Source organism: Psittacula echo (genome assembly GCF_963264785.1).
Source record: "Psittacula echo genome assembly, chromosome: 4".
Taxonomy (NCBI): Eukaryota; Metazoa; Chordata; class Aves; order Psittaciformes; family Psittacidae; genus Psittacula; species Psittacula echo.
The window spans coordinates 96,830,985-96,855,102 of record NC_137738.1 but is presented as its reverse complement, the minus strand read 5'-3'; positions in this window follow the sequence as shown (position 1 = coordinate 96,855,102).

Genomic DNA, 24,118 nt, shown 5'->3' with positions numbered 1-24,118 from the left:
CCTCAGGCTGATCCTGACTCATATTCCCACAATATGAACATCAGTTGAATAACAGCAAAGCTGGACTTCGATGTCAGGGAGTTCAGCTTCATGGGCATATTGATGGAGCCATGACAAACCCTCCAGCTTCAGGGTTCCTGCACCAGCTTCTCTCCTTCTTCCACATAAAAGCACTAGGACTGCAGGTGTGAGTTAAAATGAGAAAACATCCCATCATCATTCCTTGCATGCTCAAGCATATGTTCAAGGACTTGCCATTTGTACCCCACCTTGGTGCCTGAGTAGCTCAAGCTAATCCATAATTTTGAGGTAGAGAAGAGTCCCTGTGACCAGTTCAAATGACTGTACGTTTCAGCTACTCATTTGTTCTCTTGTGATTTCTAACCAACATTTATCTTGATATCCCTTTGGCAATCCTGTTCTTTTTATCCAGTATGTTTTTATGCAGACTTGTATAAGCATATGGTGTTCTACATCTGATCTCTGATGATTAATCATGTTTTCATTTGCATTTTACTTGTTTCAGGACAATGTGTGAATTTCTAGTTTGTCCAAATAAGATTATGAGATTGTGCAGTACCACAGATACAATGTAGTTATATTAATGATGTGTGCACTGAGAGTGGGGAGGGTATTAATCTAATTCTTATGGAGAAGAGGCCGTAATCATGAAGCTTCTTGTTGATGCTTGATTTTTTTCGTGCCTCCCTTTGCTAGACTAGAGGGAGCAAAAGGCAAATTCATGGCCATGAAACATTTATTATTCTCTTGCAATTTCTGGTTGCAATTGGCAAATATACAAGTGAAAATAACAGTATTTTGTCATTCCACTGGAGAATTAAACAATTAGACAGGCCTTTTACTGTACTTAGAGAAATTCTGACTCTTCTGGGAAACAGGAAAAATTGGAGGAAACAATATAAAGAAATATATATTATGTGTACATATATTTATATGGTGTATGTATTTTATGTACATTTTTTAAAAGCATACAAAATTTTTGGTTCTGATTAGATCCTAGTCCTTTCTGTTTCAGTCAGTCAAAGAGATGTCAGTAATATTACATATTAATGTTACAGAATTTATTGGAAAATAGTCTGGTTTATGTAGATACTGTTGTTTTCCATAAGTACAAGTACTTATTTTTTCTATTAATAAACACTAGTTCTCAGATCATTACCCTATCTCTTCTTAACTATTGGGACTTGGATCAATCCTGCTAATTGCCCATGTTCGTGCTCCTCATAAAAGGCACATCCAATGTTTTCAGATGTTCCTGTGATTTTGGTGGCTCTCATTTCTTCTCCCATTCACTCACACTCAGCTATGAAGGATGTAGATGACCTTAGCAGATACAGGTACCTCCTCAGTGGCATCAACTATCGAGCTGTTGTGCTCCCTGGAGTTGCATCTGATTTTTTGCTGACCAACAAGGAGAGTCTTGGCTTGCTTTAGCCTCTTGATTCCTTAGTCATAAATCTGAGCACTCAAGGCATCATGAGCCTCTACCTTGTTATTGGAAATATATGGTATTGACACCTGTAAGAACATATATTCACCTAATAAGGCTCAGCACATGCAGAACTCCACAGATGCAAGAAGTAATCTGCAGAAGTTTCCAGTAATTGGTTACAGCTGTCTTTTCTCTTCTCCCACTCTGCAGCATGTAATATAAGTTTATTTATATTCCAGGAAAATAAAGATTATGAAAATAATTCATCTGGAAGAAACTTTTTTTTTTTCTTTTTTATTTAAAGGGAGTTGCAAAGCTTCTTTTGCCTGGAAATCACTGTAATGTTGCCGTGTGTGCATATTATTTACAGCAGATTTGTCACAAGAAGTAAAAAGTTTATATTGCTCTATAAAGTACATAAGTACATCCTAAGACACCGAGTGATATTTATCACAAATATGTGCTGTCAAGAAAGGCATCTCAACACAAAGGAACAGGAGCAGTTGTGCTAAATCTTTTGTGATACATGTACATCCTGTCATTTGTTATGGAGAAATAAAACTGCATAAAAATTCAACTCTAGCAGGCAGTGATGAACTGTCAGGACCGGAGACACTCTGAATGAATAAAGTCCTGCTTGTTTTGTGAGTTACTTCTGTGTGTGCTGTTAGTTTGGCTGAACAAAGATTGATGTGACTTATTGGCTGTGAAGCCCCTCTGAAACGTTATTCTGTCTTTTTCAGGAAGGAAGCTTGAAATCAAGCAAATTGCTCCATGTATTTAGCAAGGTGTAACATTCTTTACTGATATCTGATGTACAACTGCATGTTTCTCCAGGTCCATTCCTTCAATGCCTTATTTCAGAATGACTTAATTTTATTTGCTGTTTAAAGTCCTAAAGAAGATTAAAGAAATGTAAAGACTGTTCTTTAAGCATACACTCATTTTTAAAGTGAGAACAATTTCCTTTGCCTTCAATGGCACAATACTCATATCTAATGTTATATGTACTCTTCCTCATCTGGACCTTTTTGTGAGCATTCTTCAATTTTCACGGAAGCTAGTGTGAAATTTTACATTAAATTTGATAAAGCTTTGGATAAAGCCTTACATATCCATATAAGGAAATTAAAGTCTACTAATTGCAAGGCTTTCAAAGTAGAAGAGAGGTTCATAGTACTCATATACTGGATCTACTTTGAGTTAATTATCAGTCTCAGCAAATTTATGTTAAAAGCTTGGTACAAATAATGAGTCAAATAATAGGATTTTTACCTCAGGAAAGAGTGTGGAATTAAGCCCAAATTTAGATCCCCTGTCTCTGGAAGGCAGTATTTAAACATGTGTCTCAAACTGCCTGAAAAGCTGAAGAAACAGTCTCATTTGTGAAATCTGAAAAGAGATGAAATCTTATTAAGCTTTGATTGACAGTATACTAGTCACTTCATCTTATATTAGTTTTGCTGAGTTAGAAAACTCACATCTTGTAACTTGATTCTATTATGACTGCAATACTACAGGGCAGTCATCTTTGATACTAACATTAAAAAATGCCATGTGATGAAATATGTACTGAACATTGTGATCATGAGCCTTTTTTTATAAAGGCTTTTTTTTTTTATTAAACAAATCAACCATAATTCAGATATCTGCATGCAAAAAAAAAAAAAAAAAAAAAAAAAAAAAAAAACAAAAAAACCCACAATTTTTCAAATAATGGCAGATAACTACACAAATTAACTCAATATTATAAGCTTTTAGACCAAATTTTGGTTAAAGAGAAATTGGAAAACATTACTTTTGGTTCCAGTATGTCTTTTGCAGCCTAAACTCAGCTTATGTTACAAATAAAAATTGTTCTTGATTTGTTGAGAGTTTATTTTACTTGTAAAGAATTCATACAAGGATCTTTCTGTACATCTCCCATGAAAGCAAATTTTCTCTTTTGGGTAAAATTAACACTTCCTTTCCAGTTTCAAAATATTAAAAAAGTCATTTTCATAGAGGAAAATTCTATAAATCACAAAGTAACCGTAAAGTAACAGAGTTGGTTTTATTTAGAATATATGGTTACTGGTCTTCTAGTTTGACATTTAACTTATACCATCCTGGGAAAATCTTACATATTTGTCTAAGCTGTACAGCAACTTGAAATCTCCTAAAATGTTGTCTTGCAGTATTGTGTTTCTGCATTCAGTCTGTGTACTGCCTGAGGAAGCTAGAATTAGATATACTATCACTGTATAAAATAAGGTTACTACAATATATTTTACATTTTTTTTTCTCAAAACCAAATAGTAATAAGTATCTGTTTTCTTTAGATTTACAATGATAAGCTTATTGACATTTTCTTTATCACATATTTTACTACTGGAGGCTACAATTTTTTTAATCAAGATAATTTTTATTAACAATATAGTTGTGAAATCATAATATTCGTAATTTTTTTTTAGCATATTTCTGTTTGACTTCAAGAACTGTAAAGTAATGAGAATCTAATTTATTTAAATCCATTTATTTGGACCCAGTTAACTGCTTGAACACAGAAACATACAGAAAATATTGAGATAAATAAACGATAATAAAACAAAAGCAGTCTGAAAAGGATATTTGACAAAGATATATATTGTAACAGTGGAGTTGCCTGTACCTTGAAGACAGCCTTGTATAAAGGACATAATTTCCACTTGTTTGAAGAGATAAAATAGCAAAACCTACTAATTTATGAAAAATGTGTTACAAGCACATAACAATTAATGTTATATTAAATACATAACAAGGAGACAGTAAGTGGTTGAAATAAGCAAGCCAGTCCTATGCAAAGGAAGCCAGCAGAAGATTCTCTAGAGGAAGGCAAACAATCTCTGGCAATCCATAGTAGAAAAATACTCTATGGCGATTTGCACTTACCAAGTAGGACCCAGTTATTCTGGCTTCACAACACACTGGGAAACAGAACAACAACAAATCTAATAAGTTTAATTCATTTTGGTATTATTTGCTGAATCTACAGTTGGCTTCAATCACGAAGGGACCATTTCATGAATATTACTACAGTGAAATTTTAATATTTAGGCAGTAGTTGTGAAATGTAGGCACTCTTATAGGCATCTAATGTTTTGTCTCAACAATTTTAGATATATTCATGCCTTTTTTTAGTAAAATTAACAGTAAAGAATGAAAAATAATATTTAATGTTGATAGGATGTCTGACAGGTTTTTATGAATTCTCATGCAGGTTTGTTTACACAAACAAACAAAGTTTTTTGGGTCAGATTAAATGCATTTACTCCATAACTTTTTTAATGATATGCAATAAAAAAACAAAGACAAATGACTACAAGCCGAAGAGGCACCAATATGAAACTGTGTGTGAATCATTTCCATAAAATGTTGCATTATCTGGTCAATAGTTTTTGTCTTTTTTCTGCCATTTTGAAACTTCTGACAGTCCAACCATGTTCATCCCACCAAAAGACTGTTTATCACTGATCAATCTTCTTTTTTATTCTAAAAAAGGCATGATTACATATTAAATAGTGCCAGATGGATCTCAGATCTCCTTGGGGTTAACTTAGATACGTGATCTAGTACACGCGGCAGTACACTTAGTTCCCACCAGAGTAACAAAGATGCAACATTTCATAAATTCCTGCTCCCAATTAGATATTTTCCTGTACTCACAATTTAATTGTCTCTTAATGAGCAAGAGATGGATTGGAGAGGAAATTAAGGTGTGCCAAATTAGAAACATTTATTAGATATATTCTTTGAGATTTTTATTTGATGCCCTTTGAACTACATTTAGAAAACCTAAGGAAAAGTCTAAACTTAATGCTATAATAATGTCTTCAGAAATAACCTGTCTTATATCAGATAACCTTAACAATTTTGAAAAAAGCAAGATAAAAGTTATAAACCTAAAATCTACAGTCTTGCTGTCAGGGTCCAATTGGACAAAAAAACCCAGTGCCAGACCCTGTTTCAGTTTGTGATCTCAAGAGTGAAATTAAGACACAAACGAGGTCAAGTACCGTAACTGGACAGCTTGTTTATCACAAATTACAAAAAGACAGTTATTATGAAAAGAGGAATGATTGTAATAAAGGGGATAGTGATAGGACAGATTGGAAAAAAGGTAGAAAAGTAAGTAAGAATTCGGAGTGCGGAGAGAGAGAGAGAGTCACCACCATGGATCCAGGGTTGTCCCAGGGATTCATTGTCATTGGTGGTAGGATTTCTTCAGGTTTCATAGTCTCGTAGTATTGGAGCAGAGTGTCTATCAGCGATGGGTGTCCTCGTGGAGGCGTCCTTCTGGAGTCTCTTTGAAGGTACCCCATGGAGTGTGTCTTGTGGAGTTGCCCTCATGGTGATGTCTCATGGAGGGTGTCCCTCAGGGTCAGTAGTAGTCACTGGCTGAGAGTGTTCTCACAGAAGTATCCCTCTGGAGTCATCCTCATGGCAATGGCTCCCTGGCGATGTGTTTCTTGATGATGTGTCTCTTGGTGATTACCTTTTCCCCTTTTGTAAAGAGTTGGGGGGAGTACCTCTGCTCTTCATGTCAGGTATTACACGTACCTGCTTTCCCTGGTCTTGGAGCCATCTCTTTGACAAAAATGTATCTGCAGCAATTCTTGTGATAATAGCTCACACCAATCCTCAAAGTAATGGAAGGAAGAGTCTTATCTCAGCTCTTTCCCACTCATCCCTCAGGTGATGGATATTGGAGTCTTATCTCAGCTCCTCCCACACATCTCTGAGACAAAAAATAGGTGGATTTCCATCTCAGCTTCTCAGACCAATCTTAGAGACAAGGGACAGTGGAATCTGATTTCAGATCAGTCTCTCTCAGTTGCTCCAACAAAATGTTGCCTTATCTATTTTAAGTATTTCCCTTTTTACTCTTCAATAAGAAAATTTAAACATCAGAGAATTAAAGACCAATAATACAGCCTAGTTTAGGTAGTAATCTGCTTCACGACAAGGTTATTTTTGAGACTTACGCAGACACCCATTTAGTCTTATGACACATTTACTTCAAGACACTAGATTATTGAACAAAAAGAAATATATGTAATTTATTCACAAGCTTCACAATTTGGGTGTCACATTGGACACATGGTGTCAGTTTAGTCTGTCATACATTAGTCTTCCTTTACATTTGTGTATAAATAGATATGTAAGAGGTTGTGTATTTAAAAAAGACGTAAATATCAGGAAAAAAATCAACTAACTGTTCCCAGAGAACATGAGTGCAATGCAAGAGCAATCAGTGATCAATCCTCTTATATGCCCCATTTTGCCCTTCAGAGTAAGCAGAGGGTCCATAGAGCTCCTTTGTCACTGGCCTGGTCTTCAGTGAGTGTTTATTGTCGAAAAGAGCACAGACAGAAAATGCCCTGGTATTTCTTATGACAACAATGACAGATTTCCTGAATGTTACACCTCAGATAGACAGCCGTCTAAACACAGTGTAAGAACCTGAAGAGTGTAACGGTTTCAATTTGAGGTGCCACCTTTAATAAGCTATTTAAGATGTAAGACATATTAATCAGAAAAATGGGATGCTTTAAACACTAATCAATTATTTGAAGTATTATCATAGTGGAAACAATAAATATGTAAACCTTAAACAGAAATTTACCTTTTTTTTTTATTATTATTTCAATAGTGATTCGGAGAAAACTCCAGGAACAAACTCACCAACAGAGTTTCAAGTTGACAAGCAGGTATTCTTTATTGCGGCACCGGGAGACACGGAGGATATAGCTCCTCCTAATGTATCACAGTATCACAGTATGTTAGAGATTGGAAGGGACCTCAAAAGATCATCTAGTCCAATCTCCCTGCCAGAGCAGGAACACCTAGATAAGATTACACAGGAATGTGTCCAGGCGGGTTTTGAATGTCTCCAGAGAAGGAGACTCCACAACCTCCCTGGGCAGCCTGTTCCAGTGTTCCGTCACCCTCACTGAGAAGAAGTTTCTTCTCAAGTTGAAGTGGAACCTCTTGTGTTCCAGTTTATACCCATTACCCCTTGTCTTATCATAGTTTGCCATTGAGAAGAGCCTGGCTCCATCCTCATGACACTCCCCCTTTATATATTTATATACACTAATAAGGTCCCCCCGCAGTCTCCTCTTCTCCAAACTATAGAGACCCAGCTCCCTCAGCCTTTCCTCATAAGGGACATGCTCCACTCCCTTAATCATCTTTGTCGCCCTGCGCTGGACTCTCTCCAGCAGGTCCCTGTCCTTCTTGAACTGAGGGGAAATGTGTGTCCCCGTATTGCTATACAGGCCATTCTTATATAGTCACTGGGCACACATACATATCCCTGAGGCTACACATGGATTACATCATTTTCCAGAAAGTTTCTCACATGCATACAAAATGTGATGGTGGTCTTTAAGGGTCGTTTACTTCTCCCAGCAATCTTCATAATTTCTGGCAGTCTTCGAAGCACCAACTTAATTAACATTATAGACATAGCAATTATCCTGTCCTTCTACTTATCAGTTAGTTTAACTGCTCCCATCCTGGACATCTGCTAGTCCCAGATACACCCCATCCCCAGGTCCTGTTTTCCTATTCTGTTTTTCTTACACTTTTTGTACTAAGGTCCTAAGGACCTAAAACTATGTCAACTACCTTCAAGCACCACAGATATTTTCCATTACAAAGCCATCAAACTTAACGTTACTTAGAACTGATTACATTGTGCTTTTGTGCCTCCTTGTCTCAATAGTCTAGTTATAATCTCAGAATAGCAACATGCTAAAATAAATTTGATCTGATAATAAGCATCCAGTGTGATGTAGGTGCTTATAGGCAGGTTTTTGATATTCTGGTTTCACAGGGTTGCTCAAAAAAGCTGCATGTCAAGACAGCTGTGATAAATTTATACCTAACCATGTAACTCCATATGCATTTTATTAGGCTTACAAGCCATTGATGAAGTGCCTTGAGTAGTGAATCACATAGTGTAATAATTATCTTGATCTTTCTCAATCTTCTGCTGTTCGGGGTAATCTACAAGGCCACTGTAGTTCGTTTGCCTTCTAAAAAATCATTTAATGTGCCTTGTTAATTATAATGTACCAGAGAAATGGCCTAGTCAGCATATTTGATTTCTTACAAACACAATGCATATGAATAAGCTTCAAATAATAACTAGATCCCATAAAACACAATTAACTCTTCTACACATGGTTGTTTCTACGAAATGACAATTTATATCATAAAAATAGGGTAACCATTATTGTAGGGACTGAGGACTTTCACAAATGTGCTCACAAAGGTGTAAAGGAGGCAGTCGGACAGAAAGGCAGTAAAGAAGAATGAGCCTACTGAGTCTGGAAAAGATGAATGTGATAATCAAAAGGTGCATAGTTACATGAAGTGAGTGATGTACAATTGCCATTTTTAACAGCAGATATCATAATTAGATCACATGCTTCAGGAGAGAAAATCATGGTATGGGCAAGAAAAAAACCAAATAAGCCTATAAATTCATTAGGCTAATATTAGAGACAAAAAGTGTGAAAACTGAAAAAAAAAGAAATAGAAGGATTCTGGAAAACATAACTCAGGAATGAGAAAAATAATAGGGCCACAAAGATGACCAGCTGGGTGTATTCAGCCTGGAGAAGAGAAGGTTCCGGGAAGACCTTAGAGCAATTTCCAGTACCTAAAGGGGCCCACAGGAAAGCTGGAGAGGGACTTTTTACAAGGGCATGTACAGACAGAACAAGGAGAAATGGTTTTAAACTGACAGAAAGGAGATTTAGATTAGATATTTGGAAGAAATTATTTCTTGTGGGGGTGGTGAGGCATTGGAGCAGGTCATCAAGAGAAGTTGTTGATGGAAGGGTTCAGAGTCAGGTTGGACAGGGCTTTGAGCAACCTGGTCTCCCATCCCGCTCAGCAGATGGGGAGGGAGGTGATCTTTTACAATACCCTGCATGGTTCGTGTTAGAAATCACAGGCTCTCCAGATATCAAAAAATGAAATAACAATTAATTTTATTGTGAGCTTCGCTAATACTGCATTGGGAGGAGCAAAAGTCTTGGCAGGTTCTTGCCCTCATAAAAGACACAAAGTAAAAAAGAAAAAGGAGAAAAGAAAGAAAAAAAGAAGGAAAGAAAACAAAGAAATAGGCTCACCATCCCGTTGATCCAGCGACATCTTCTTGGTCAGCTACAGCCCTTTAAGTTCTTGTGATCCTTCCAGTGACTCCGCTGTAGTCCAAGGTGGAGGGATGCACCACACGGCTGAATGACCGTTTCCCTTTTCATAGTGTCAGGCTCTCCTGGCACCCTCATACAGGTGAGACTCGTTCTCAGAGGTATCAGATAAAACCCAGGCCCAGATCACGTTATGCCCTGACTGGCATCGCGCTCGCTGTGCCGCTGTCTCCGGGCGGTTTGTTGTTGCCGGGTGGTTTGCTGTTGCTGGGCGGTTGATGTTCACAGCCTTAGGGCAGGTAACATGGGAAAAGATCCCCCAGCTTGGTAGAGCCGATCCCTGCTCTGCCCCTGGCCGTTTGCCCAAGAGGTAAGGAGCTGTCATTTCCTACTTTCTTTAGAGTTGTTTTGAGACAAACACCGAAAGGGTCTCTTGATTATCACACCTGGTCTAGTGGAAGATGTCCCTGCCTGTGGTAGCGGGGTTGGAACTAAATGAGCTTTAAGGTCCTTTTCAACTCAAACCATTTCATCATTCTATGAATCTGTGATTCTATGATTAAATAAGCAAACAAAAAAAGCCCCAAACAAACAAAACAAAAACCATACCTATTAGAATACAGAAACCAAAAGACATGCTGAAGAATTTGTTTCTAGCTATGGTATTTAATGCAGAAAATTTGCTGGAAGAGGTATTAGATTGTACAAATTACAATAACTGGTATAACTGAAAAAAGTTCACAAACTATTTGATTGTATAAGAAGTATAAAAATGTTGGATGTGATTATACTTACAGAAAATCATCCTATGCCCCAGGATTCAGGAACAAAAAAAAAAAACCAAAAAACAAACAAACAAACAAAACAAAAAAAAAAAAACCAAAAAAAAAAAAAAAAAACAAAACAAAAAAAAAAGAATGAGGCCCACTTCCATATAGACAACTCTCACAATGTCATGGCATAGTTCAAACCCTAATCTCAGAACCAAAGGCTTTATCCTGCCCAAGGTGAAGTTTCATCTTGACATAGTTTGCTGTCAAATGTGGAATAGGAACTGCTGAAGCATGAAAACTGACATTCAATCCTTTATTGTAAATGGTTCTTGCCTGCAAGCCGTCTACAAAGGAGTTGTGAAGCAGAAACATGTTAAAGGAAGGATCAGTTTGTCTTCCAAATGATAATTTTACAAGCCAAATCAACAGACCAAAGAGACAGATATGAAAATTAAGCAATATACCTAACTGTTCATTTATCATTACATACCATGACATATCATGACATACCTTTGAAGATAGGTCCTGTGGATGTTCACATCCCCAAAAATCACACCACTGAAGAACACCGAAACAATTAACAGGTGGAAGTGGCTGAAGGGATCTGGACTGGAAACCAAACTCAGTTATTTGTAGCTCGATGGGCAAAAAAAACATTGGGACATGTAGGGAGAAATGCAGCATACCAATGGGCTCATGAACTAGGAATAGACCTGACCATGGAGGCCATCACATAGCTCATCCATGAATATGAAACATGTACCACAATCAAACAAACAATACAGTAAAGTCTCCCTCGATTAAAGGGAGACTGAGCTTTTGATATGGAGAGAGCATGAAAGACTGAAAAGTCTTTGATTAGAGTAAGTGCTACTTAGCAACAACTAAAACATGGGTGTGTTTTCAGCATTTTTCTCAGCCTAAAGCCAAACCACTGCACTGTACCAGCTACTAGGAAGAAAATTAACTGTTCCAGCCAGACTCAAGACAGATGGGGAACTCTGGTGTTTGCATCAAGGGAATTTAACTTTGGAGGAAAAATAATCTATGATATGAGTTGAATGTTTTAGGAAATAATGTTGCAGGAACAATCTGAACCAATGCAGAATGAGTTTTGCAATGAACTGGGCAAGTGAACCCAAATCAAGCTTGTGTTGTCACCCAACACTTGAAAATGTTGCTTCCTCTGTGCTGATCACTCATCTTGATAGATGAGGCCCAAGTGAGAGCCTGCTTTTATAAATACTCAGGGGAGTAGTGGAAACCCATGGAATGGGAGAATAATATCTATCTGTTAAGGGACAAGTGTAATAAGAATGTATAAATCTGTATTTAGGAAACAAAGGTTGTTTAAGTATGTAATAAAAGTTGTAAATGTTGGTAAGAAGGGGCTTCAGTTATGAGAAATATGTACAGTGGGATGTATCCTATTGCATATTCCTCATTCACCACACACTGGGCTGCACAAAGGACTGTTCCCCTGACTGGGAATCGAACCCAGGCCACGGTGGTGAGAGCGCTGAATCCTGACCACTAGACCACCAGGGAATATGAAGATTTGATTAAAATTAGATTAGACTAGATTAGATTAGATTAGATTTCTGGTCTATCAATCTCTTAGGGAGAGATCAATCTCACCCAAAGCAGAATCAAGCTAAGTCTTGGGGCTTTTTTGAGATATAAGTCCTTCATACTGAATCTGTATGCTCCAGAGGAGCTGTCTTCTTTGGAGTGTTTCATCTGTCATAACTCAAGTGCTAAGCTTCTGAGAGGAATCTTTTCATTCTCTCTGAGCCTTTACAAGTATATCTACATATGCATATGCTCATGACAAGTCAGAAGCCATGTAGAACTCTTGATTCTCTTTTCACATTTATGACAAGGAACAGTCAGAGACATTATTCTCTTCCCTGTTGAATTTTAAGAAGTATTATGACTGTGAGGATTGTAAAAAAATAGATAACCAATGTTTTCCGTCCTTTCTATCAGTCAATAGCTCATTTCCAGAATGAGTTTTACCAGTCATTAAACATATTTTCTCAAATGGAATAATTTGTTTATTTCTTGTATGCTGATAAAAGAAAATTAGAAACACTTTATCCACACTAACACTAACATCCTGCATATTTTTTTAAGATGCATTTTGGTAATTTAGTCTTAGTTTAATAAATGTGTAACCATTTATATAATACAAAGGTCACCAATATATCATTCATGCACCAAGTGATTTAAGCTCTTTCTCACTTTTCTACATTATGCCATAGATAAAAACATTTTTATGGCTAGAGAAACTGCTTCTGAATACAGGAATTGCTTGTTCATAATTTTTTCAGCAGAATTCTATCAAGCATTGGGCTGTGAGAGGGAAAAAAAGGCTAAAATGATTACAGACTAAAACTCAAGCTATGTCAATCACTGATGTGTGAAGAATTAAAAACTAGTTTCATTTTGGAAAAAAGCTAATACTTTTAGGAAAATACCATCTACTCAATTTCCTGTGCACCCCTTTTATAACACCACAGGCATACTTCCAAGCTATGCAAACAAGTACGTAGTTCATTAAGTTTCCTTTGGATTTTTTTACTAACTAGTATGAGAATTTAAATTAGAAACGTTATTTGTCTTTAATTCTTCAGTTTTAGATATGTAAATACTATTCAGAATAATTTTCATTAAAGGATAGCTAAGCATAGTGAAATCAATCAATTCTACTAGTATAACAAAAGAAAAAGTAGTTTGTAGCGGGAAAAATACTGTGAAGATCTCAGTAGTGAATAATGTTGCACTGACATGGGGAGAGAAATGGTGATAAATGGCTTCTCCAGCATTTAATTTTTGTGACATAAGAATACTAAACAAAGTTAAACTATGTAATTGATCTATCTACAAAAGAAAACTTTGGGCAGATATAAGAAAAGAGATTAATACTGTGAAATAGTGACTACTGCAAAACCTCACTAATTTACAGAATCTGTAAGGGAAGAGACATCTAAGATCAGAGCCCACAGACCAGCGCTGAGAATAAAGAGTTATCTCAACAGTGTTCAATAAGTGCTAGGTTTTAAGAATTTTTAGTGCTGCAAAAGGAAGCAGTAGTTAGTGATCTTTCAGAAATATGTGATGGGGGCTTGATTCCCAGTAGGCCCAAGATAGGAATGAGGTAGGATCTCTGACATTATTTTATTTATTCAGTATATTGGACCAAATAGGCTACCTTCACTCCAGTCATGTGTGCAGCCTGCTAGCCATGGATACTTTGAGAACCTTTCTGCACTGAGTCTGTCAGCAGATTTGGGCAGAAAAAATACTCGTGTTTGTAATTTCGAAGAGCTAGGCATGAAGCTGATCTGCACCATCAAAAGCAAGGTGCTCATGAGACTTCCGTCTAGTATTTTAGAAACTGGAGACCTGCTGCTGCTTCTAGATTTTCATGGTAGCTAAAAAGGATATTGTAAATCTAAAATGGCAGCTGAAAACCTCAAGATAACTTTGTGACTCTAGTTTCACAAACAGTATATTTGATGGTGAGCCCTACCTATATTCAATTCCATTACTTGTACACAATCTAAGATACATAAATGGATGCAGTGTGACCAGGCCACTTAACAGAAAGTCCTGTAGGAAGAACTTGCTGCATTACTCACTGTAATGATGAAGGATTCAGTACGGAAAATGGAGAGCTAAATGAATCTCTCCACACATCACTGTCTACAGACTTGGTAACCACTGCAGTCAAGAGAGATCTGAGGCTTCATTCTGTTGTCCACAAATGAATATTTAGTGGAATTTGAGATACCCAAAAGCATACTATCTGTCAGTTGCTGATCCCAAAGAAGTGTCCTGTACTAGATCCACCATTTTCAAAAGAATGCCTTGTTTGTTCTAGAGCATGTTATGCAGAATTAAGTGCCTATATGGGGGCAATTGAATCAAATACATAGGTATTTACTCTAAGGTCAACTTCTAGCAGAGTTCAAAGTTACACTGATTATAGTAATTATATATGCATTGACTCCAGGGGGATTTAGATATGTGGCATACCTACGGGTACCTATACATACAAAACTAAATTTAGATATTTTAATTTTGAACTGAAGTCTGTCATTGAAGTCTGATAATGAACATAAGTGTAAAGAGAATCATTTAGAATGAATATAAGTGTAAAGAGCATCATTCAAGTATCACCTTGTAGAGAAATTTTTTTTTTAAGAATGTTGGTATCAACTGTTTTTGCTGGTTTTTTTTTTGTTTTGCTAAGCCTCTAAATACTGTGCCCATCAAGTGAAACCACAAAAGTTGTATCAGACAAAAATATTACGTATGAAATTCAAAAGATGCGTCTATGAAAACAAGGGAATAATTTTTAAAATTTCTGTGTTCATTTATATCTGATGTAGGAATAAAAAGGAATACTTACTGAAGTGATGATTCAGCTACATTTATTTCATTTTGTTTATGCCAGCATAAATTCTATTTATTGACCTTTTTATTGAGCTTTTTATTGACCTAAATGCACATGAACATACTAGTTATTCACTGGGGATCACACTGTAGTCTTTTTTGTATCTCTGAATCTTGAATCACTGCAAAAAGTAAAAAAACGTGCTGAAGGATTTTTGAATTAATGCCCCTTAAAAATAAGTTGACTGAATTGTCAGGCTTGCAAGATAAAATAAGACTGCTTTTCCACCCTAACCAAAGTTTGCTGTTATTGCATAATTAGCGTGTAAGAGAAAGAGAGCTTCAAGATGATGTACACTGGTCATGAGAAGAGTGATTTGATATATGGCAGTCATTTGTGCTGCTATCTTCTGCTTGACTCTCTAAATATATACATTTTTTCACCTTTTAGATGTTGAACTTGTGCAGTCAAAGACTTGCATTTGTACTGTACTTCAGCAGACTTCTGAAAAATTTTAGAAGAAGTATGAACAATTTTATTTTTTTATTTTTTTCTAAGGAATTAATTTCCACATGGCTGCCCCATTCCTGAACGTGTTCAAGGCCCGGTTGGATGGGGCTTTGAGCAATCTGGTCCAAGGAAAGGGGCATTGGAACTTGATGATCTTTAAGGTCCCTTCCAACCCAAACTATTCTATGGTTCTATGATGACAGATAAGATTACCTGGTTTTACTAGGTTATGTGATTAGAAAGCTAATAACAATGAAAACAAACACTCAGCAAGCATTCAAGGAACTATGGCAGATCAAGGCACTCAACAAGTAACCTGATCAGTGAATACGGAGCATACCAAGAAAAACAATTTTATCACTGCCCCTAGTCCCACCTGCCAAGGTGTTTCAAGGAAAGATGTTCTCTTCCTGGAATGCCACACAAAATAATTGGGATTATTTTTCAAAGGTTAAAGGCCTGATTTTGGGATGCAGGCAGAAAAGGCATAGCAGAGGGAATTTAAAGACAGTATAAAACTACAGGGTGTCTTCAGGGGACTGGGAGCGCATGCAAAACATTTAGGGAAGGATCAAAAGTGGGGGAAAAGAGGGATCAAGTTGGGTCAGGGAGAAAAAGGGCAAGTAGTCAAAAGCCTGTCAAACCTTGTAGTTGATTACCACAGCTTGTCATAAAATCTTATTAAATCTATTCTATCTACTTTCTGCATCGGTCACTGCCTGAGCCCATGTATGCAAACTACTCATGAAATTAAGGTTGGGCCAGCCGGTGAGTAGGAAGAGAACATCTAAAGCCTCAGTCTGTGTGTGGGAATGGGCCACAGATATTGGATGGATCTTATATCTGTGTTAGTATTCAAGGAACCCACAGATGGGTGCTTTTGAATTAAGAGTAAGAGCCTGCATATATCCTGACTCCAATCCCAAACCACCCTGGTAGGAGGAATGGGATGCGGCCATCTGTGGTGCTCATGTCTGTGTGAGCACTGTGGGTGTATATGTGGGTGCTGACAAAGGCACTAAGCTCTTTCTGTGCTGGTCTGTATGTCTGACCATGTATGCATGTGCATGCATGCACGTGTGTACGTGTGTGTGTGCACATGCACCAGGTGGGAGTACATATCTGACCTCATTGCTGGCACATAGAGAATACAGACCTGCAGCAGCTTCCCTTCTGTCACAATGGGATGAGAAGGACCCTGGGAGGATTCATATAACCATATGATCACAATATATGAATAAATACCATATATTATTAGCCTGCTTCCACAAGGTGCTGTGTAGCCTTAGCTCCACTGGCTCAGTCTTAAGTAGAGTGTTTAACCTTGCCTAGGAGGAAATGCTAAGCAGTTATAGGCAGGGAAGTCATAGCAACTGAAAGCTAGCTTACCTCAAACTGAAGTTATTATTCCTTTCCGTTTCTGAGAAAAGCATGATTAAAAAATTAGCAAATCAGTACATATCATTGTTAAAAATAATGGCAATGAACAGGCACAGAAGCAATAAGATAGTTATGTGGCTCTAACGGTCAATCAGACTGTGTGTTGGCTAATTAGATGAATAGCACAAGCTGATCCAAAGCAAAGGACCTGAGAGGCAGCCTGTGTGAGAGAATTCATACCTCTATTGTTATTTCTTGTGATGGCTCTCCATTTTAGTTTTAAAATCATGGTGCTTTTTCATGCTGCAAAGAGGGTGGAGATTAAAAAAAAAAGAGTGAGTCTCTATTATTGCATCTCTGAAACAAGACTGAAGACAGATATTTGGTGCACAGATTGACTAGGCAGAATAAACCCTGCTATTTCATTGCACATCTGTTACTGACTCCCAAAAAAGGAGCATTATCTAAGCAGCCCACACCATTGTGTCGAAGGCTCTACATTCTTTATAAAAGTCTGTCAGCAAAGTATTGTCTTATATCATTCCTGCTTAACTGGGGGGGCAGATGGGAATCATGTGTTTCAAATGTTCCCAGCATGTGCAGCGCTGCCAGAATTAACAAGTGTGTGCCATTTCTGCAGTTACACTGTTAACAGAAAACTGACACTTGCTACCATTGCTGCTTATTGACAGATATCTATCAATTAAAAACAGTAACAGCAATATGTCAGGAAGTGATGTGCTGCTAACAGTCTACTACTTGAGCTTTAAACTGAGAGAAGTGTAGCTTTGTAGTGTACATATTTAGCAGGTTGTAAGTATGCATGTAAAGCAATCCTACTCCTTTGATCTACTTACCTACCTGCATTTATTTCTGTTGTGGGGGAGGAGCTGCTGAGTTTGGTGTGAATTTCTTCTACTTCATCACTCAGAAGCAAACGCCATGTTACTTATTTTCTTTTTTCCCTTCTCAGAATTAATCTGCTCTGGGTTTTACCCTGAGTTTTAATGCATCTTCTGCAGAGCTATCACTGTTAATCACTGAGTTAGTAGATTTTAGGATGGGTTATTAAACATCAGTCTTCAATACTCCATCATATTCTTTCAGCACCATTTCCCACTTCATGAAATTAAGATTTTGTAATTCTTCAAAATCATGTCATCAGGCCTCTAACAACCCAGCTCGATTTGTCCATTTATCTTCTTTCTTTCCCAGTTTGTCTTGATCTGCAGTTTTCTTCTCTGGTTTCAGAACTGGTGTAGCTATTGGTGTAGCAAAATTAAAGAGGCTAATTCAAAAGTCACAGCTACATATTCTCTAGGATCAAATCAGCACAGTCGAAACCTCAGTAGTTCACATTACTTGTCCTTAGGACAAGGACGAAGCAAGGTGGAAAGGAAAGTAATATGTGTGTGATATAAAATCAGAAACGTCACTTACATGAAGGAAATACCAGTGGTAGACTACTGGTTTGTTGTTTGAATACAGTCACAGAATAGTGAGGCCATAAAAGTTGATGGAGCAATATATAAGCAGGATCACAATTTTGTCAGGTCCCTGATCCCTGTTCATGGAGCACAAAGCAGCTGTACATCTTGCTATGCTGGAAGTTTAAAACCGGTCTGTAGAATCATAGAATCATAGGATAGTTAGGGTTGGAAAGGACCTTAAGATCATCTAGTTCCAAACCCCCTGCCATGGGCAGGGACACCTCACACTAAACCATGCCACCCAAGGCTCTGTCCAACCTGGCCTTAAACACTGCCAGGGATGGAGCATTCACAACTTCCCTGAACAACCCATTCCAGTGCCTCACCACCCTTACAGTAAAGAATTTCTTCCTTATATCCAATCTAAACTTCCCCTGTTTAAGTTTGAACCCATTACCCCTTGTTCTATCACTACAGTCCCTGACGAATAGTCCCTCCCCAGCATCCTTGTAGGCCCCCATCAGATACTGGAAGGCTGCTATGAGGTCTCCATCACTACATTATGAGGCTGGATTCTCTTTTCTTTCATTCCCATGTATCCTTTGGTTATTTGGGCTGCTAACACAAACATCTGTGCCCAGTTTCAGATTTCTAAGTAGTCCTATGAAATGCAAAGTTACTGAACAAACGTTTTCTGGAAGCAAGGCAGAAATCATGCGTGAGAATACAGCACAGCACAAGCACTTAAGAATGAGGAATAGAAAGGGAAGATTAAGGAAAAATACCAGAGAATGCTCACATACCTTCAAGGTATTTTGAAATAAATGAGAATTAAAAGCTGCACAGTAATTCACCCTGCCCATAATGAAAAATTTACTTTTAAAAAATAAGTTGATAGTGCTCTCTGCAGTAACTCCATGCCTCACTGTTTAACCTTGGCAATATGTTCTGTCTCTCCGAAAGCAGCAACATAAATAATTTCCTACAGGTGTTAGCAGTAAAATGACTTGCTATTCTCTCAGATTAGTGGGAGTTTCAACACCTTCACATAAACCTAAATCAGAACCTTGAAAGTTTATGAAGGGCAAATCTGGTTTATCTGTGGGACAATTTATTGGTTGTTATAAAGAAAAAGCTTTGAACTAAAAAAAAAAATTAGGTTAAAGTTAATTAAAAATTACTCTTTCTATTGTTAAAAGACAAAACCTGTTAGAATTTTGTATTATCATGAATTGTAAATTGCCAGGATTAGATGAAGAGACCTATCCACCAAGAATTTAAATGGTAGAATATTATACTTAACGCAATTGAAAAACATATGCTCTTAATTCTTCACCTTTCAACCTTCAAACCCTTCAACTTTCTGACTTGGAAGACAGAAAAAAATGTCACTCCAAATACCCTTTACCTTCCCAATGCATGCCACAGACACAGTTATTTTCTGACTTCAAATGAATAACATCAGGGTAATATTTACCTATAAATAAATACATGCAGGAAAATCTTATATTCAGAATCTGATACACATTGAGGATATGCTAGATATTGCAAAACTGGTTTTGCAGTCTATAAAAATACACCCTATATTTCACCACCTAGGTTTTACTGACATTGTAGTGAGCTTTAATGAATCTAGAACAGATTGAAAATCATCAGGAGATTTAGTTGTGTGTATGTATATCTCAAACTAGCTGATGATCAGGAAGGTGGAGTGGGGAACGATCACGTATCAATATCTGTTAAAAGACACTTCACCCACAGAACAAGAAGTCAAGGAGTTTGATGAATCATTGTGTTAATATGCTAGAGTCTTGGTAACCATAAAGATTTAAAGAGTCCTTCTCCCCATCTCCCATAAAGATTGCATGCATTTTAAGCATTTTTCACTACAGTAAGATACAGTGAGAAGTCAGACGTCTCTAGAGGGAAAAATGAAACAGATCTACAAAATGTAATTGTTTGGGTTTTGGTTTTTTTTTTTCCAAGTCCACTCTGAGGGTATGCAAGACAGCTAAAACCTTTATCAACCTGTATTTACTTTGCCAGCTCTAAGGTAGGATTTATAGCAGGTAATAATTCTGACAGCCGCAAGCTGCATCAGAATTAGGCACTGAGCACAGGGAAGAATATCATCCTTCTTTGCTGAAAAGTTCCATTTTCTAGAATAAAGCACACTTTCAGCTACATTTTTTTTGTCTAGAAAGAGTATGAGAGAGAAACACGTGGCAAATAGTAGTTAGGTTGCTTAAAGAGCAATTACCAGAAACTTCGATGCTGCAGTGTTGACTGCAGAACAAAAGGCAATACTGAAATGGCAACAAAACTAACCTCCAGTACATGGCCTACAAGTGGCAGGAAAGGGAGAAAAGGGGCACTGTATTAGTGTAAATTAATTTAATGTTTAATGGGATTCAGTATACATTTGGGGTTTAGCCTAGTTGTGTTAATTAATGTTATCAACTCTTTCTGTTCAAACACTATGGCTGGATTCTTCCTGTGCACAGCTAAATAATAAAAGGGCCCGTATTCACTTTAGTCCTTGTATCTTACCAGCATGGCAAAAACAATAGTGAAAATGGCACTGTGGGTTGTTTTATTGATATTTTAATTGCAGTAATATACTTCTGCTATCATAAAAATTTAGATACTTCTGCTGTTGTAACATTTTAGATACAATTTAAACTCAGTGGAGCAGTGAGATATAAAACGGATGAAGGGGGAGATTTATAAGTAAATTCAGTTTTGAACCAGTAGGTTAATGAAAAATGAAGCATTCCGTTTGCAACATTAGTCTCTGAAATGGCATTAATAATGTTTTAGAGGAGAAAATGTTATTTTATATTATAGTCAAAATTTCATTAGCATTTCAATAAACTGAAAGCCAGTGCTTTGAACTCCTACAAAACTAATCAATTGTAAGGCCCACAGTAGTTCTGCAGGTGATTTGGTTTATGTATTCTAAATGTGCATTATAATGTTCCATTTTGCCTTTGGAAAAAAGAAAAAAAAAACCCAAAACACAAAAAATTTGAAAAGTTTAAGATTAATCTTTGCAGTTTGAGTGTGCTGTAAATATGGAGGAAAATGGAATGACTTAAAATGACCATCTCCTTCCTCTGCCCAACATGGCAGCAACAACACTTGAAAGCAGGACCCCTGTTTTGGCTTTTTCTCTCATGTATTCCCACTCCTTCCTCCAGATGAAGTTGCACAGGGATTTTTTCCCCCCTTCTTAACTATGCTATCCTGGAGGCATTACCATCACTGCTGATGAGTTTGACGTTGGCCAGCAGCAGTTCCATCTAACACGGGAAGCCTCTGTTAGCTTCTCACAGGATCCACCTGTGTAGCCCTGCTGCTGTCAAAACCTTGCCAGTTTTACTCACCCTTTTCAGTCCTCCAATCGACAATCCATAAAATTTGTAAAGGTTCTATCAACAAATAGAATCATAGAATCATAGAGTAGTTAGGGTTGGAAAGAACTTTAAGATCATCTAGTTCCAACCCCCCTGCCATCGGCAGGGACATCTCACATTAAACCATTTCACCCAAGGCCTCATCCAACCTGGCCTTGAACACCGCCAAGGATGGAGCATTCAAGGCTTCCCTGGGCAACCCCTTCCCAGGTTGCCAACCCCAACCACCCGAACAGTAAAGAATTTCTTCCTTATATCCAATCTAAACTTCCCCTGTTTAAGCTCGAGCCCATTACCCCTTGTCCTATCACTGCAGTCCGTAATGAAGAGTCCCTCCCCAGCATCCTTGTAGGCCCCCTTCAGATACTGGAAGGCTGCTATGAGGTCTCCATGCAGCCTTCCCTTCTCCAGGCTCAACAGCCCCAACTTTCTCAGCCTATATTCACATGGGAGGTGCTCCAGTCCCTTGATCATCCTCGTGGCCCTCCTCTGGACTTGTTCCAACAGTTCCATGTCCTTTTTATGCTGAGGACACCAAAACTGCACACAATACTCCAAGTGAGGTCTCACGAGAGCAGGGCAGAGGGGCAGGATCACCTCCTTCAACGTGCTTGTCATGCTCCTCTTGAGGCAGCCCAGGATATATTTGGCTTTCTGGGCTGCGAGTACACACTGTCGGCTCATGTTCATTTTCTCATCGACCAACACCCCCAAGTCCTTCTCCACAGGGCTGCTCTGAATCTCTTCTCTGCCCAACCTGTAGCTGTGCCTGGGATTGCTCCCACCCAGGTGTAGGACCTTGCACTTGGCATGGTTAAACTTCATCAGGTTGGCATCAGCCCACCTCACAAGCGTGTCAAGGTCCCTCTGGATGGCATCCCTTCCCTCCAGCGTATCAACCGAACCACACAGCTTGGTGTGTCAGCAAACTTGCTGAGGTTGCACTCAATCCCACTGTCCATGTCACCGACAAAGCTTTTGAACAAGACTGGTCCCAACACTGAACCCTGAGGGACACCACTCCTTACTGGTCTCCAGCTGGACATTTGAGTCGTTGACCACAACTCTTTGCATGTGGCCATTCAGCCAGTTCTTCATCCACCAAGGGGTCCACCTAACAAGTTGATGTCTCTGCAGTTTAGAGACAAGGATGTCGTGTGGGACAGCGTCGAACGCTTTGCACAAGTCCAGGTAGATGACGTCAACTGGTCTGCCCCTGTCCATCAGTTCCGTATCCCCATCATAGAAGGCCACCAAATTGGTCAGGCAGGATTTCCCCTTAGTGAAGCCATGCTGGCTGTCACCAACCACTTCCTTGTTTTTCATGTGCCTTAGCATGCCTTCCAGGAGAATCTGCTCCAAGATTTTGGCAGGCGCAGGAGTGAGACTGACTGGTCTGTAATTCCCTGGATAAATAAGTAAACATCTGCTATTGCATATTGAAGTCCAGATAGATTTACTTTCAAAGTCAGTGGAGGGAAACAGACATTTCTGATCATGATTCATTTAATCTAGCAGACGTCTGAAGTTAGATAAGAGGCAACTCATTCCTGAACCTATACCATGTAATTTGAGACACCACAGTATTGATGATCACATGCAAGGAAGTCCTTTAAAGTAAATAGAAGGTGATTTCTGACCCTGAGATAATCATTTTTTTCTCTCTCAACTGGTTGAGGATACTCACATTATAGAGCCTTAATTTAGAAAGTTATTTGTCCTCACCTGTGACTCCCTGCAAAACATCTTACATAAATGACCCTCTGTGTTCCTACATGCTTGTCTTTGATACCTCATTAATGCAGAGGGCCCTTAGGCAGACATGAGTGCTTTCTGACAGCATAACAGCCCAGGGATGTACTGATGCACCATGTGGGGAAATGAGGCTAGCATAAAACTGCCACCATGATGCTTGATTGCGAAAGAGAAAGGCTCACCAGGACTCCATCCAGGTAATATTCCTAATCAGGAAATCATTGAAGGACATGATTTGAGTCAGAGGCCTGAATACATAGAGAAGTTCACCAAATTAAGGCCAGAATGTCTGAGACTACTTTTTGACATGCTTCATTCAAGAAACTTCAGCCTTAGAGGGCTGAATCCACAAGAATGCCTGCCATGGGTAGACCCCAAATTAGTCCCAGGAGTTTGGCAAGTTACAGCCTTCAGACAGACCTTCTGGAAGTCACCTCCTCCTGATCCTATGAATGGTTCCTACACTGCTGCAGTCAAAATGGCTGAACCAGCAAAGACCTGTTTATTTTTTAAGCCTCTTCTGACTGAAGCATTTAAAGGCATACTGATACAAACAGCTCAGCTGTCAGGTCAGCAGAGGTAGAAACAGGAGGCAAAGGGGGCAGTGAGGTGGAGAAGAGAGCAACAGCAGGTAGCAGGGGAAGGCTGCAGTTTGCAGCTTCTAATGGCAGCATATTTGCAACCCAAGTTTACCCTTTAGAGAAGCAGCCACCTCTAAGCCCCTGCTTCCTTGTGTCACTACAAGTGGTTTTGCACTATGCAGTTTTCTGCAGCTAACCAAAGCTGTATAAATAAATATTAAGCAGTTACCAA